Source organism: Giraffa tippelskirchi, chromosome 14, assembly GCF_054371585.1.
Source record: "Giraffa tippelskirchi isolate mGirTip1 chromosome 14, T2T-mGirTip1v1.2.pri, whole genome shotgun sequence".
NCBI classification, from domain to species: Eukaryota; Metazoa; Chordata; class Mammalia; order Artiodactyla; family Giraffidae; genus Giraffa; species Giraffa tippelskirchi.
The window spans coordinates 5,860,251-5,875,832 of NC_137288.1; positions in this window are offsets into that span (position 1 = coordinate 5,860,251).

Below are 15,582 nucleotides of genomic sequence, written 5' to 3' on the forward strand. Positions count from 1 at the left end.
CGGACCCGGTGCGCTGCAGCGCCTCCTGGGGAAACCCAAGGCGGCTCCCTCCCCACGCCGCTCCATAGGAGGCACCACGACCCCGCTGGGCTAATAGGGGCGACGGGCCAGGGTCCCCGCCGCAACTCGAGAACCCACCGCCGCAAGTCGAGAAACCCCACGTGATGCCACGCCCACTGCGTGAGGAGGCGCTTTTCCCTTGCAGGGCGTGGAGAGCATGCCCCGGTACCTCTCCCGGCTCAGAACGGGGCTTCACTCCGTGCGGCCGACACCAGGTGTCCCCCGAGATAGCCGTGCCAACCGGTCAAGAAGGCAGGGCTTCCCGCCACAGCGCGAGAGCGTCCTGTGGGCCCCCCTCCGTGCGAGAAGGGGCCCTTTGTATCTGCAGCGACTCGAGAGCCATCTTGAGTGCTCTCTGGCCCTCAAAGGAGGCTGGACTCCCTCTCGGCGCCCCCAGAGGTTCCCCGAGATCCCCGTGTCCCCACGAGAGCGGAGCCCCGAGTCTCCAGGCGCGGCTCGACAGCGACCCCGCCTCGCCTACGCCACCTCTTCTCGAGAGGGGGGCCGCCGGCTTTGCCTCCACTCGACTGGAATCCCTACTTTCCTTCGCACCTCAAAAGGAGGCCTGTCACTTCTCCTGACGCTCCAGAGGAGGCCCCAAGACACCAGTTCTGGCCCCAAGAACGAAGGTCCCCAAGGAAAACCGCAATGGCACATGGGGCCCCATTGCATCGCAGCGAATCAACGGGAAGCCCAGCTGCCCCTGGCAATGGCAAAGGAGGTCGGCACTTCCCAGAGGCAACAAGAGAAGCTCCCTGAGGAGCCTGGCATGGGATCCAGAGAGGCAACCCCCGCCTCCCGCTGCGACTCCAGGAAAAGCACGACCTTCGACCCTGCATTCGAGATGAAGCCCAATTTCCCCTTACTGTGACCCGAGAGAAAGGCTGAGTCCCCGCGGCTCCCTTGATGCCACCCCAGAGATGCCCCGAGAAGCCCATCCGACCTCGAGGGGCACCCCGAGGGTCCTAGCCCTATGCGTGCCGTGCCGCGGACCCTGTGCCCTGCAGCGCCTCCTGGGGAATCCCGAGGCAGCTCCCTCCCCTCGCCGCTCCAAAGGAGGCAACACCACCCCAGTGGGCTAACAGGGGAAACGAGCCAGGGCCCCGCCACAACTCAAGAACCCACCACCGCAAGTCGAGAAAACCCACGTGATGCCACGCCCATTGCGTGAGGAGGCACTTTTCCCGTGCAGGGCATGGAGAGCATGCCCCGGCACCTCTCCCGGCTCAGAACGGGGCTTGACTCCGTGCGGGTGGCACCAGGTTTCCCCCGAGATACCCGTACCAACCCGCCAAGAAGGCAGGGCTTCCCGCCACAGCGCGAGAGCGTCCCGTGGGCCCCCCTCCCTGCGAGAAGGGGCACTTTGTATCTGCAACGACTCGAGAGCCATCCTGAGTGCTCTCTGGCCCTGCAAAGCAGGCTGGACTCCGTCTAGGCAGCCCCAAAGGTTCCCCGAGATCCTCGTGTCCCCACGCGAGTGCAACCCCGAGTCTCCCGGCGCGGCTCGACAGCGACCCCGCCTCTCCTACGCCACCTCTTCTCGAGAGGGGGGCCGCCGGCTTTGCCTCCACTCGACTGGAATTCCTACTTTCCTTCGCACCTGAAGAGGAGGCCTGTCCCTTCTCCTGATGCTCCAGAGGAGGCCCCAAGACAGCAGTTCCGGCCCCAAGTCCAAAGATCCCCAAGGAAGACCGCAATGGCACATGGGGCCCCATTGCATCGCAGCGAATCGACGGGAAGCCCAGCTGCCCCTGGCAATGGTAAAGGAGGCCGGCCGGCACTTCCCAGAGGCAACAAGAGAGGCTCCCTGAGGCGCCTGGCATCGGATCCAGAGAGGCAACCCCCGCCTCCCGCTGCGACTCCAGGAAAAGCACGACCTTCGACCCTGCATTCGAGATGAAGCCCGGTTTCCCCGTCCTGTGACCCGAGAGAAAGGCTGAGTCCCCTCGGCTCCCTTGATGCCACTCCAGAGATGCCCCGAGATGCCCATCCCACCTCGAGGGGCACCCCGAGGGCCCTAGCTCAATGCTTGACGGAGACCCGGTGCACCGCAGCGCCTCCTGGGGAATACCGAGGCGGCTCCCTGCCCTCGCCGCTCCAAAGGAGGCAACACCACCCCACTGGGCTAACAGGGGAGACTGGCCAGGGCCCCGCCACAACTCGAGAACCCACCGCCGCAAGTCGGGAAAACCCACGTGATGCCACGCCCATTGCGTGAGGAGGCACTTTTCCCGTGCAGGGCATGGAGAGCATGCCCCGGCACCTCTCCCGTCTCAGAACGGGGCTTGACTCCGTGCGGGTGACACCAGGTGTCCCCCGAGATACCCGTGCCAACCCGCTAAGAAGGCAGGGCTTCCCGCCACAGCGCGAGAGCGTCCCGTGGGCCCCCCTCCCTGCGAGAAGGGGCCCTTTGTATCTGCAGCGACTCGAGAGCCATCCTGAGTGCTCTCTGGCCCTGCAAAGCAGGCTGGACTCCGTCTAGGCGGCCCCAGAGGTGCCCCGAGATCCCCGTGTCCCCACGCGAGTGGAACCCCGCGTCTCCAGGCACAGTTAGACAGCGATCCCACCTCCCCTACGCCACCTCTTCTCGAGAGGGGGGCCGCCGGCTTTGCCTCCACTCGACGGGAATCCCTACTTTCCTTCGCACCTCAAGAGGAGGCCTGTCACTTCTCCTGACGCTCCAGAGGAGGCCCCAAGACACCAGATCCGGCCCCAAGGCCAAAGGTCCCCAAGGAAGCCCGCAATGGCACATGGGGCCACATTCCATTGCAGCGAATCGACGGGAAGCCCAGCTGCCCCTGGCAATGGCAAGGGAGGCCGGCACTTCCCAGAGGCAACAGGAGAAGCTCCCTGAGGAGCCTGGCATGGGATCCAGAGAGGCAACCCCCGCCTGCCGCTGCGACTCCAGGAAAAGCACGACCTTCGACCCTGCATTCGAGATGAAGCCCGGTTTCCCCTTACTGTGACCCGAGAGAAAGGCTGAGTCCCCGCGGCTCCCTTGATGCCACTCCAGAGATGCCCCGAGATGCCCATCCCACCTCGAGGGGCACCCCGAGGGTCCTAGCTCAATGCTTGCCGCGGACCCGGTGCGCTGCAGCGCCTCCTGGGGAAACCCAAGGCGGCTCCCTCCCCACGCCGCTCCATAGGAGGCACCACGACCCCGCTGGGCTAATAGGGGCGACGGGCCAGGGTCCCCGCCGCAACTCGAGAACCCACCGCCGCAAGTCGAGAAACCCCACGTGATGCCACGCCCACTGCGTGAGGAGGCGCTTTTCCCTTGCAGGGCGTGGAGAGCATGCCCCGGTACCTCTCCCGGCTCAGAACGGGGCTTCACTCCGTGCGGCCGACACCAGGTGTCCCCCGAGATAGCCGTGCCAACCGGTCAAGAAGGCAGGGCTTCCCGCCACAGCGCGAGAGCGTCCTGTGGGCCCCCCTCCGTGCGAGAAGGGGCCCTTTGTATCTGCAGCGACTCGAGAGCCATCTTGAGTGCTCTCTGGCCCTCAAAGGAGGCTGGACTCCCTCTCGGCGCCCCCAGAGGTTCCCCGAGATCCCCGTGTCCCCACGAGAGCGGAGCCCCGAGTCTCCAGGCGCGGCTCGACAGCGACCCCGCCTCGCCTACGCCACCTCTTCTCGAGAGGGGGGCCGCCGGCTTTGCCTCCACTCGACTGGAATCCCTACTTTCCTTCGCACCTCAAAAGGAGGCCTGTCACTTCTCCTGACGCTCCAGAGGAGGCCCCAAGACACCAGTTCTGGCCCCAAGAACGAAGGTCCCCAAGGAAAACCGCAATGGCACATGGGGCCCCATTGCATCGCAGCGAATCGACGGGAAGCCCAGCTGCCCCTGGCAATGGCAAAGGAGGTCGGCACTTCCCAGAGGCAACAAGAGAAGCTCCCTGAGGAGCCTGGCATGGGATCCAGAGAGGCAACCCCCGCCTCCCGCTGCGACTCCAGGAAAAGCACGACCTTCGACCCTGCATTCGAGATGAAGCCCAATTTCCCCTTACTGTGACCCGAGAGAAAGGCTGAGTCCCCGCGACTCCCTTGATGCCACCCCAGAGATGCCCCGAGAAGCCCATCCGACCTCGAGGGGCACCCCGAGGGTCCTAGCCCTATGCGTGCCGTGCCGCGGACCCTGTGCCCTGCAGCGCCTCCTGGGGAATCCCGAGGCAGCTCCCTCCCCTCGCCGCTCCAAAGGAGGCAACACCACCCCAGTGGGCTAACAGGGGAAACGAGCCAGGGCCCCGCCACAACTCAAGAACCCACCACCGCAAGTCGAGAAAACCCACGTGATGCCACGCCCATTGCGTGAGGAGGCACTTTTCCCGTGCAGGGCATGGAGAGCATGCCCCGGCACCTCTCCCGGCTCAGAACGGGGCTTGACTCCGTGCGGGTGGCACCAGGTTTCCCCCGAGATACCCGTACCAACCCGCCAAGAAGGCAGGGCTTCCCGCCACAGCGCGAGAGCGTCCCGTGGGCCCCCCTCCCTGCGAGAAGGGGCACTTTGTATCTGCAACGACTCGAGAGCCATCCTGAGTGCTCTCTGGCCCTGCAAAGCAGGCTGGACTCCGTCTAGGCAGCCCCAAAGGTTCCCCGAGATCCTCGTGTCCCCACGCGAGTGCAACCCCGAGTCTCCCGGCGCGGCTCGACAGCGACCCCGCCTCTCCTACGCCACCTCTTCTCGAGAGGGGGGCCGCCGGCTTTGCCTCCACTCGACTGGAATTCCTACTTTCCTTCGCACCTGAAGAGGAGGCCTGTCCCTTCTCCTGATGCTCCAGAGGAGGCCCCAAGACAGCAGTTCCGGCCCCAAGTCCAAAGATCCCCAAGGAAGACCGCAATGGCACAGGGGCCCCATTGCATCGCAGCGAATCGACGGGAAGCCCAGCTGCCCCTGGCAATGGTAAAGGAGGCCGGCCGGCACTTCCCAGAGGCAACAAGAGAGGCTCCCTGAGGCGCCTGGCATGGGATCCAGAGAGGCAACCCCCGCCTCCCGCTGCGACTCCAGGAAAAGCACGACCTTCGACCCTGCATTCGAGATGAAGCCCGGTTTCCCCGTCCTGTGACCCGAGAGAAAGGCTGAGTCCCCTCGGCTCCCTTGATGCCACTCCAGAGATGCCCCGAGATGCCCATCCCACCTCGAGGGGCACCCCGAGGGCCCTAGCTCAATGCTTGACGGAGACCCGGTGCACCGCAGCGCCTCCTGGGGAATACCGAGGCGGCTCCCTGCCCTCGCCGCTCCAAAGGAGGCAACACCACCCCACTGGGCTAACAGGGGAGACTGGCCAGGGCCCCGCCACAACTCGAGAACCCACCGCCGCAAGTCGGGAAAACCCACGTGATGCCACGCCCATTGCGTGAGGAGGCACTTTTCCCGTGCAGGGCATGGAGAGCATGCCCCGGCACCTCTCCCGTCTCAGAACGGGGCTTGACTCCGTGCGGGTGACACCAGGTGTCCCCCGAGATACCCGTGCCAACCCGCTAAGAAGGCAGGGCTTCCCGCCACAGCGCGAGAGCGTCCCGTGGGCCCCCCTCCCTGCGAGAAGGGGCCCTTTGTATCTGCAGCGACTCGAGAGCCATCCTGAGTGCTCTCTGGCCCTGCAAAGCAGGCTGGACTCCGTCTAGGCGGCCCCAGAGGTGCCCCGAGATCCCCGTGTCCCCACGCGAGTGGAACCCCGCGTCTCCAGGCACAGTTAGACAGCGATCCCACCTCCCCTACGCCACCTCTTCTCGAGAGGGGGGCCGCCGGCTTTGCCTCCACTCGACGGGAATCCCTACTTTCCTTCGCACCTCAAGAGGAGGCCTGTCACTTCTCCTGACGCTCCAGAGGAGGCCCCAAGACACCAGATCCGGCCCCAAGGCCAAAGGTCCCCAAGGAAGCCCGCAATGGCACATGGGGCCACATTCCATTGCAGCGAATCGACGGGAAGCCCAGCTGCCCCTGGCAATGGCAAGGGAGGCCGGCACTTCCCAGAGGCAACAGGAGAAGCTCCCTGAGGAGCCTGGCATGGGATCCAGAGAGGCAACCCCCGCCTGCCGCTGCGACTCCAGGAAAAGCACGACCTTCGACCCTGCATTCGAGATGAAGCCCGGTTTCCCCTTACTGTGACCCGAGAGAAAGGCTGAGTCCCCGCGGCTCCCTTGATGCCACTCCAGAGATGCCCCGAGATGCCCATCCCACCTCGAGGGGCACCCCGAGGGTCCTAGCTCAATGCTTGCCGCGGACCCGGTGCGCTGCAGCGCCTCCTGGGGAAACCCAAGGCGGCTCCCTCCCCACGCCGCTCCATAGGAGGCACCACGACCCCGCTGGGCTAATAGGGGCGACGGGCCAGGGTCCCCGCCGCAACTCGAGAACCCACCGCCGCAAGTCGAGAAACCCCACGTGATGCCACGCCCACTGCGTGAGGAGGCGCTTTTCCCTTGCAGGGCGTGGAGAGCATGCCCCGGTACCTCTCCCGGCTCAGAACGGGGCTTCACTCCGTGCGGCCGACACCAGGTGTCCCCCGAGATAGCCGTGCCAACCGGTCAAGAAGGCAGGGCTTCCCGCCACAGCGCGAGAGCGTCCTGTGGGCCCCCCTCCGTGCGAGAAGGGGCCCTTTGTATCTGCAGCGACTCGAGAGCCATCTTGAGTGCTCTCTGGCCCTCAAAGGAGGCTGGACTCCCTCTCGGCGCCCCCAGAGGTTCCCCGAGATCCCCGTGTCCCCACGAGAGCGGAGCCCCGAGTCTCCAGGCGCGGCTCGACAGCGACCCCGCCTCGCCTACGCCACCTCTTCTCGAGAGGGGGGCCGCCGGCTTTGCCTCCACTCGACTGGAATCCCTACTTTCCTTCGCACCTCAAAAGGAGGCCTGTCACTTCTCCTGACGCTCCAGAGGAGGCCCCAAGACACCAGTTCTGGCCCCAAGAACGAAGGTCCCCAAGGAAAACCGCAATGGCACATGGGGCCCCATTGCATCGCAGCGAATCGACGGGAAGCCCAGCTGCCCCTGGCAATGGCAAAGGAGGTCGGCACTTCCCAGAGGCAACAAGAGAAGCTCCCTGAGGAGCCTGGCATGGGATCCAGAGAGGCAACCCCCGCCTCCCGCTGCGACTCCAGGAAAAGCACGACCTTCGACCCTGCATTCGAGATGAAGCCCAATTTCCCCTTACTGTGACCCGAGAGAAAGGCTGAGTCCCCGCGGCTCCCTTGATGCCACCCCAGAGATGCCCCGAGAAGCCCATCCGACCTCGAGGGGCACCCCGAGGGTCCTAGCCCTATGCGTGCTGTGCCGCGGACCCTGTGCCCTGCAGCGCCTCCTGGGGAATCCCGAGGCAGCTCCCTCCCCTCGCCGCTCCAAAGGAGGCAACACCACCCCAGTGGGCTAACAGGGGAAACGAGCCAGGGCCCCGCCACAACTCAAGAACCCACCACCGCAAGTCGAGAAAACCCACGTGATGCCACGCCCATTGCGTGAGGAGGCACTTTTCCCGTGCAGGGCATGGAGAGCATGCCCCGGCACCTCTCCCGGCTCAGAACGGGGCTTGACTCCGTGCGGGTGGCACCAGGTTTCCCCCGAGATACCCGTACCAACCCGCCAAGAAGGCAGGGCTTCCCGCCACAGCGCGAGAGCGTCCCGTGGGCCCCCCTCCCTGCGAGAAGGGGCACTTTGTATCTGCAACGACTCGAGAGCCATCCTGAGTGCTCTCTGGCCCTGCAAAGCAGGCTGGACTCCGTCTAGGCAGCCCCAAAGGTTCCCCGAGATCCTCGTGTCCCCACGCGAGTGCAACCCCGAGTCTCCCGGCGCGGCTCGACAGCGACCCCGCCTCTCCTACGCCACCTCTTCTCGAGAGGGGGGCCGCCGGCTTTGCCTCCACTCGACTGGAATTCCTACTTTCCTTCGCACCTGAAGAGGAGGCCTGTCCCTTCTCCTGATGCTCCAGAGGAGGCCCCAAGACAGCAGTTCTGGCCCCAAGTCCAAAGATCCCCAAGGAAGACCGCAATGGCACATGGGGCCCCATTGCATCGCAGCGAATCGACGGGAAGCCCAGCTGCCCCTGGCAATGGTAAAGGAGGCCGGCCGGCACTTCCCAGAGGCAACAAGAGAGGCTCCCTGAGGCGCCTGGCATCGGATCCAGAGAGGCAACCCCCGCCTCCCGCTGCGACTCCAGGAAAAGCACGACCTTCGACCCTGCATTCGAGATGAAGCCCGGTTTCCCCGTCCTGTGACCCGAGAGAAAGGCTGAGTCCCCTCGGCTCCCTTGATGCCACTCCAGAGATGCCCCGAGATGCCCATCCCACCTCGAGGGGCACCCCGAGGGCCCTAGCTCAATGCTTGACGGAGACCCGGTGCACCGCAGCGCCTCCTGGGGAATACCGAGGCGGCTCCCTGCCCTCGCCGCTCCAAAGGAGGCAACACCACCCCACTGGGCTAACAGGGGAGACTGGCCAGGGCCCCGCCACAACTCGAGAACCCACCGCCGCAAGTCGGGAAAACCCACGTGATGCCACGCCCATTGCGTGAGGAGGCACTTTTCCCGTGCAGGGCATGGAGAGCATGCCCCGGCACCTCTCCCGTCTCAGAACGGGGCTTGACTCCGTGCGGGTGACACCAGGTGTCCCCCGAGATACCCGTGCCAACCCGCTAAGAAGGCAGGGCTTCCCGCCACAGCGCGAGAGCGTCCCGTGGGCCCCCCTCCCTGCGAGAAGGGGCCCTTTGTATCTGCAGCGACTCGAGAGCCATCCTGAGTGCTCTCTGGCCCTGCAAAGCAGGCTGGACTCCGTCTAGGCGGCCCCAGAGGTGCCCCGAGATCCCCGTGTCCCCACGCGAGTGGAACCCCGCGTCTCCAGGCACAGTTAGACAGCGATCCCACCTCCCCTACGCCACCTCTTCTCGAGAGGGGGGCCGCCGGCTTTGCCTCCACTCGACGGGAATCCCTACTTTCCTTCGCACCTCAAGAGGAGGCCTGTCACTTCTCCTGACGCTCCAGAGGAGGCCCCAAGACACCAGATCCGGCCCCAAGGCCAAAGGTCCCCAAGGAAGCCCGCAATGGCACATGGGGCCACATTCCATTGCAGCGAATCGACGGGAAGCCCAGCTGCCCCTGGCAATGGCAAGGGAGGCCGGCACTTCCCAGAGGCAACAGGAGAAGCTCCCTGAGGAGCCTGGCATGGGATCCAGAGAGGCAACCCCCGCCTGCCGCTGCGACTCCAGGAAAAGCACGACCTTCGACCCTGCATTCGAGATGAAGCCCGGTTTCCCCTTACTGTGACCCGAGAGAAAGGCTGAGTCCCCGCGGCTCCCTTGATGCCACTCCAGAGATGCCCCGAGATGCCCATCCCACCTCGAGGGGCACCCCGAGGGTCCTAGCTCAATGCTTGCCGCGGACCCGGTGCGCTGCAGCGCCTCCTGGGGAAACCCAAGGCGGCTCCCTCCCCACGCCGCTCCATAGGAGGCACCACGACCCCGCTGGGCTAATAGGGGCGACGGGCCAGGGTCCCCGCCGCAACTCGAGAACCCACCGCCGCAAGTCGAGAAACCCCACGTGATGCCACGCCCACTGCGTGAGGAGGCGCTTTTCCCTTGCAGGGCGTGGAGAGCATGCCCCGGTACCTCTCCCGGCTCAGAACGGGGCTTCACTCCGTGCGGCCGACACCAGGTGTCCCCCGAGATAGCCGTGCCAACCGGTCAAGAAGGCAGGGCTTCCCGCCACAGCGCGAGAGCGTCCTGTGGGCCCCCCTCCGTGCGAGAAGGGGCCCTTTGTATCTGCAGCGACTCGAGAGCCATCTTGAGTGCTCTCTGGCCCTCAAAGGAGGCTGGACTCCCTCTCGGCGCCCCCAGAGGTTCCCCGAGATCCCCGTGTCCCCACGAGAGCGGAGCCCCGAGTCTCCAGGCGCGGCTCGACAGCGACCCCGCCTCGCCTACGCCACCTCTTCTCGAGAGGGGGGCCGCCGGCTTTGCCTCCACTCGACTGGAATCCCTACTTTCCTTCGCACCTCAAAAGGAGGCCTGTCACTTCTCCTGACGCTCCAGAGGAGGCCCCAAGACACCAGTTCTGGCCCCAAGAACGAAGGTCCCCAAGGAAAACCGCAATGGCACATGGGGCCCCATTGCATCGCAGCGAATCGACGGGAAGCCCAGCTGCCCCTGGCAATGGCAAAGGAGGTCGGCACTTCCCAGAGGCAACAAGAGAAGCTCCCTGAGGAGCCTGGCATGGGATCCAGAGAGGCAACCCCCGCCTCCCGCTGCGACTCCAGGAAAAGCACGACCTTCGACCCTGCATTCGAGATGAAGCCCAATTTCCCCTTACTGTGACCCGAGAGAAAGGCTGAGTCCCCGCGGCTCCCTTGATGCCACCCCAGAGATGCCCCGAGAAGCCCATCCGACCTCGAGGGGCACCCCGAGGGTCCTAGCCCTATGCGTGCTGTGCCGCGGACCCTGTGCCCTGCAGCGCCTCCTGGGGAATCCCGAGGCAGCTCCCTCCCCTCGCCGCTCCAAAGGAGGCAACACCACCCCAGTGGGCTAACAGGGGAAACGAGCCAGGGCCCCGCCACAACTCAAGAACCCACCACCGCAAGTCGAGAAAACCCACGTGATGCCACGCCCATTGCGTGAGGAGGCACTTTTCCCGTGCAGGGCATGGAGAGCATGCCCCGGCACCTCTCCCGGCTCAGAACGGGGCTTGACTCCGTGCGGGTGGCACCAGGTTTCCCCCGAGATACCCGTACCAACCCGCCAAGAAGGCAGGGCTTCCCGCCACAGCGCGAGAGCGTCCCGTGGGCCCCCCTCCCTGCGAGAAGGGGCACTTTGTATCTGCAACGACTCGAGAGCCATCCTGAGTGCTCTCTGGCCCTGCAAAGCAGGCTGGACTCCGTCTAGGCAGCCCCAAAGGTTCCCCGAGATCCTCGTGTCCCCACGCGAGTGCAACCCCGAGTCTCCCGGCGCGGCTCGACAGCGACCCCGCCTCTCCTACGCCACCTCTTCTCGAGAGGGGGGCCGCCGGCTTTGCCTCCACTCGACTGGAATTCCTACTTTCCTTCGCACCTGAAGAGGAGGCCTGTCCCTTCTCCTGATGCTCCAGAGGAGGCCCCAAGACAGCAGTTCTGGCCCCAAGTCCAAAGATCCCCAAGGAAGACCGCAATGGCACAGGGGCCCCATTGCATCGCAGCGAATCGACGGGAAGCCCAGCTGCCCCTGGCAATGGTAAAGGAGGCCGGCCGGCACTTCCCAGAGGCAACAAGAGAGGCTCCCTGAGGCGCCTGGCATGGGATCCAGAGAGGCAACCCCCGCCTCCCGCTGCGACTCCAGGAAAAGCACGACCTTCGACCCTGCATTCGAGATGAAGCCCGGTTTCCCCGTCCTGTGACCCGAGAGAAAGGCTGAGTCCCCTCGGCTCCCTTGATGCCACTCCAGAGATGCCCCGAGATGCCCATCCCACCTCGAGGGGCACCCCGAGGGCCCTAGCTCAATGCTTGACGGAGACCCGGTGCACCGCAGCGCCTCCTGGGGAATACCGAGGCGGCTCCCTGCCCTCGCCGCTCCAAAGGAGGCAACACCACCCCACTGGGCTAACAGGGGAGACTGGCCAGGGCCCCGCCACAACTCGAGAACCCACCGCCGCAAGTCGTGAAAACCCACGTGATGCCACGCCCATTGCGTGAGGAGGCACTTTTCCCGTGCAGGGCATGGAGAGCATGCCCCGGCACCTCTCCCGTCTCAGAACGGGGCTTGACTCCGTGCGGGTGACACCAGGTGTCCCCCGAGATACCCGTGCCAACCCGCTAAGAAGGCAGGGCTTCCCGCCACAGCGCGAGAGCGTCCCGTGGGCCCCCCTCCCTGCGAGAAGGGGCCCTTTGTATCTGCAGCGACTCGAGAGCCATCCTGAGTGCTCTCTGGCCCTGCAAAGCAGGCTGGACTCCGTCTAGGCGGCCCCAGAGGTGCCCCGAGATCCCCGTGTCCCCACGCGAGTGGAACCCCGCGTCTCCAGGCACAGTTAGACAGCGATCCCACCTCCCCTACGCCACCTCTTCTCGAGAGGGGGGCCGCCGGCTTTGCCTCCACTCGACGGGAATCCCTACTTTCCTTCGCACCTCAAGAGGAGGCCTGTCACTTCTCCTGACGCTCCAGAGGAGGCCCCAAGACACCAGATCCGGCCCCAAGGCCAAAGGTCCCCAAGGAAGCCCGCAATGGCACATGGGGCCACATTCCATTGCAGCGAATCGACGGGAAGCCCAGCTGCCCCTGGAAATGGCAAGGGAGGCCGGCACTTCCCAGAGGCAACAGGAGAAGCTCCCTGAGGAGCCTGGCATGGGATCCAGAGAGGCAACCCCCGCCTCCCGCTGCGACTCCAGGAAAAGCACGACCTTCGACCCTGCATTCGAGATGAAGCCCGGTTTCCCCTTACTGTGACCCGAGAGAAAGGCTGAGTCCCCGTGGCTCCCTTGATGCCACTCCAGAGATGCCCCGAGATGCCCATCCCACCTCGAGGGGCACCCCGAGGGTCCTAGCTCAATGCTTGCCGCGGACCCGGTGCGCTGCAGCGCCTCCTGGGGAAACCCAAGGCGGCTCCCTCCCCTCGCCGCTCCATAGGAGGCACCACGACCCCGCTGGGCTAATAGGGGCGACGGGCCAGGGTCCCCGCCGCAACTCGAGAACCCACCGCCGCAAGTCGAGAAACCCCACGTGATGCCACGCCCACTGCGTGAGGAGGCGCTTTTCCCTTGCAGGGCGTGGAGAGCATGCCCCGGTACCTCTCCCGGCTCAGAACGGGGCTTCACTCCGTGCGGCCGACACCAGGTGTCCCCCGAGATAGCCGTGCCAACCGGTCAAGAAGGCAGGGCTTCCCGCCACAGCGCGAGAGCGTCCTGTGGGCCCCCCTGCGTGCGAGAAGGGGCCCTTTGTATCTGCAGCGACTCGAGAGCCATCTTGAGTGCTCTCTGGCCCTCAAAGGAGGCTGGACTCCCTCTCGGCGCCCCCAGAGGTTCCCCGAGATCCCCGTGTCCCCACGAGAGCGGAGCCCCGAGTCTCCAGGCGCGGCTCGACAGCGACCCCGCCTCGCCTACGCCACCTCTTCTCGAGAGGGGGGCCGCCGGCTTTGCCTCCACTCGACTGGAATCCCTACTTTCCTTCGCACCTCAAAAGGAGGCCTGTCACTTCTCCTGACGCTCCAGAGGAGGCCCCAAGACACCAGTTCTGGCCCCAAGAACGAAGGTCCCCAAGGAAAACCGCAATGGCACATGGGGCCCCATTGCATCGCAGCGAATCGACGGGAAGCCCAGCTGCCCCTGGCAATGGCAAAGGAGGTCGGCACTTCCCAGAGGCAACAAGAGAAGCTCCCTGAGGAGCCTGGCATGGGATCCAGAGAGGCAACCCCCGCCTCCCGCTGCGACTCCAGGAAAAGCACGACCTTCGACCCTGCATTCGAGATGAAGCCCGATTTCCCCTTACTGTGACCCGAGAGAAAGGCTGAGTCACCGCGGCTCCCTTGATGCCACCCCAGAGATGCCCCGAGAAGCCCATCCGACCTCGAGGGGCACCCCGAGGGTCCTAGCCCTATGCGTGCCGTGCCGCGGACCCTGTGCGCTGCAGCGCCTCCTGGGGAATCCCGAGGCAGCTCCCTCCCCTCGCCGCTCCAAAGGAGGCAACACCACCCCAGTGGGCTAACAGGGGAGAGGAGCCAGGGCCCCGCCACAACTCAAGAACCCACCACCGCAAGTCGAGAAAACCCACGTGATGCCACGCCCATTGCGTGAGGAGGCACTTTTCCCGTGCAGGGCATGGAGAGCATGCCCCGGCACCTCTCCCGGCTCAGAACGGGGCTTGACTCCGTGCGGGTGGCACCAGGTTTCCCCCGAGATACCCGTACCAACCCGCCAAGAAGGCAGGGCTTCCCGCCACAGCGCGAGAGCGTCCCGTGGGCCCCCCTCCCTGCGAGAAGGGGCACTTTGTATCTGCAACGACTCGAGAGCCATCCTGAGTGCTCTCTGGCCCTGCAAAGCAGGCTGGACTCCGTCTAGGCAGCCCCAAAGGTTCCCCGAGATCCTCGTGTCCCCACGCGAGTGCAACCCCGAGTCTCCCGGCGCGGCTCGACAGCGACCCCGCCTCTCCTACGCCACCTCTTCTCGAGAGGGGGGCCGCCGGCTTTGCCTCCACTCGACTGGAATTCCTACTTTCCTTCGCACCTGAAGAGGAGGCCTGTCCCTTCTCCTGATGCTCCAGAGGAGGCCCCAAGACAGCAGTTCCGGCCCCAAGTCCAAAGATCCCCAAGGAAGACCGCAATGGCACATGGGGCCCCATTGCATCGCAGCGAATCGACGGGAAGCCCAGCTGCCCCTGGCAATGGTAAAGGAGGCCGGCCGGCACTTCCCAGAGGCAACAAGAGAGGCTCCCTGAGGCGCCTGGCATCGGATCCAGAGAGGCAACCCCCGCCTCCCGCTGCGACTCCAGGAAAAGCACGACCTTCGACCCTGCATTCGAGATGAAGCCCGGTTTCCCCGTCCTGTGACCCGAGAGAAAGGCTGAGTCCCCTCGGCTCCCTTGATGCCACTCCAGAGATGCCCCGAGATGCCCATCCCACCTCGAGGGGCACCCCGAGGGCCCTAGCTCAATGCTTGACGGAGACCCGGTGCACCGCAGCGCCTCCTGGGGAATACCGAGGCGGCTCCCTGCCCTCGCCGCTCCAAAGGAGGCAACACCACCCCACTGGGCTAACAGGGGAGACTGGCCAGGGCCCCGCCACAACTCGAGAACCCACCGCCGCAAGTCGTGAAAACCCACGTGATGCCACGCCCATTGCGTGAGGAGGCACTTTTCCCGTGCAGGGCATGGAGAGCATGCCCCGGCACCTCTCCCGTCTCAGAACGGGGCTTGACTCCGTGCGGGTGACACCAGGTGTCCCCCGAGATACCCGTGCCAACCCGCTAAGAAGGCAGGGCTTCCCGCCACAGCGCGAGAGCGTCCCGTGGGCCCCCCTCCCTGCGAGAAGGGGCCCTTTGTATCTGCAGCGACTCGAGAGCCATCCTGAGTGCTCTCTGGCCCTGCAAAGCAGGCTGGACTCCGTCTAGGCGGCCCCAGAGGTGCCCCGAGATCCCCGTGTCCCCACGCGAGTGGAACCCCGCGTCTCCAGGCACAGTTAGACAGCGATCCCACCTCCCCTACGCCACCTCTTCTCGAGAGGGGGGCCGCCGGCTTTGCCTCCACTCGACGGGAATCCCTACTTTCCTTCGCACCTCAAGAGGAGGCCTGTCACTTCTCCTGACGCTCCAGAGTAGGCCCCAAGACACCAGATCCGGCCCCAAGGCCAAAGGTCCCCAAGGAAGCCCGCAATGGCACATGGGGCCACATTCCATTGCAGCGAATCGACGGGAAGCCCAGCTGCCCCTGGCAATGGCAAGGGAGGCCGGCACTTCCCAGAGGCAACAGGAGAAGCTCCCTGAGGAGCCTGGCATGGGATCCAGAGAGGCAACCCCCGCCTCCCGCTGCGACTCCAGGAAAAGCACGACCTTCGACCCTGCATTCGAGATGAAGCCCGGTTTCCCCTTACTGTGACCCGAG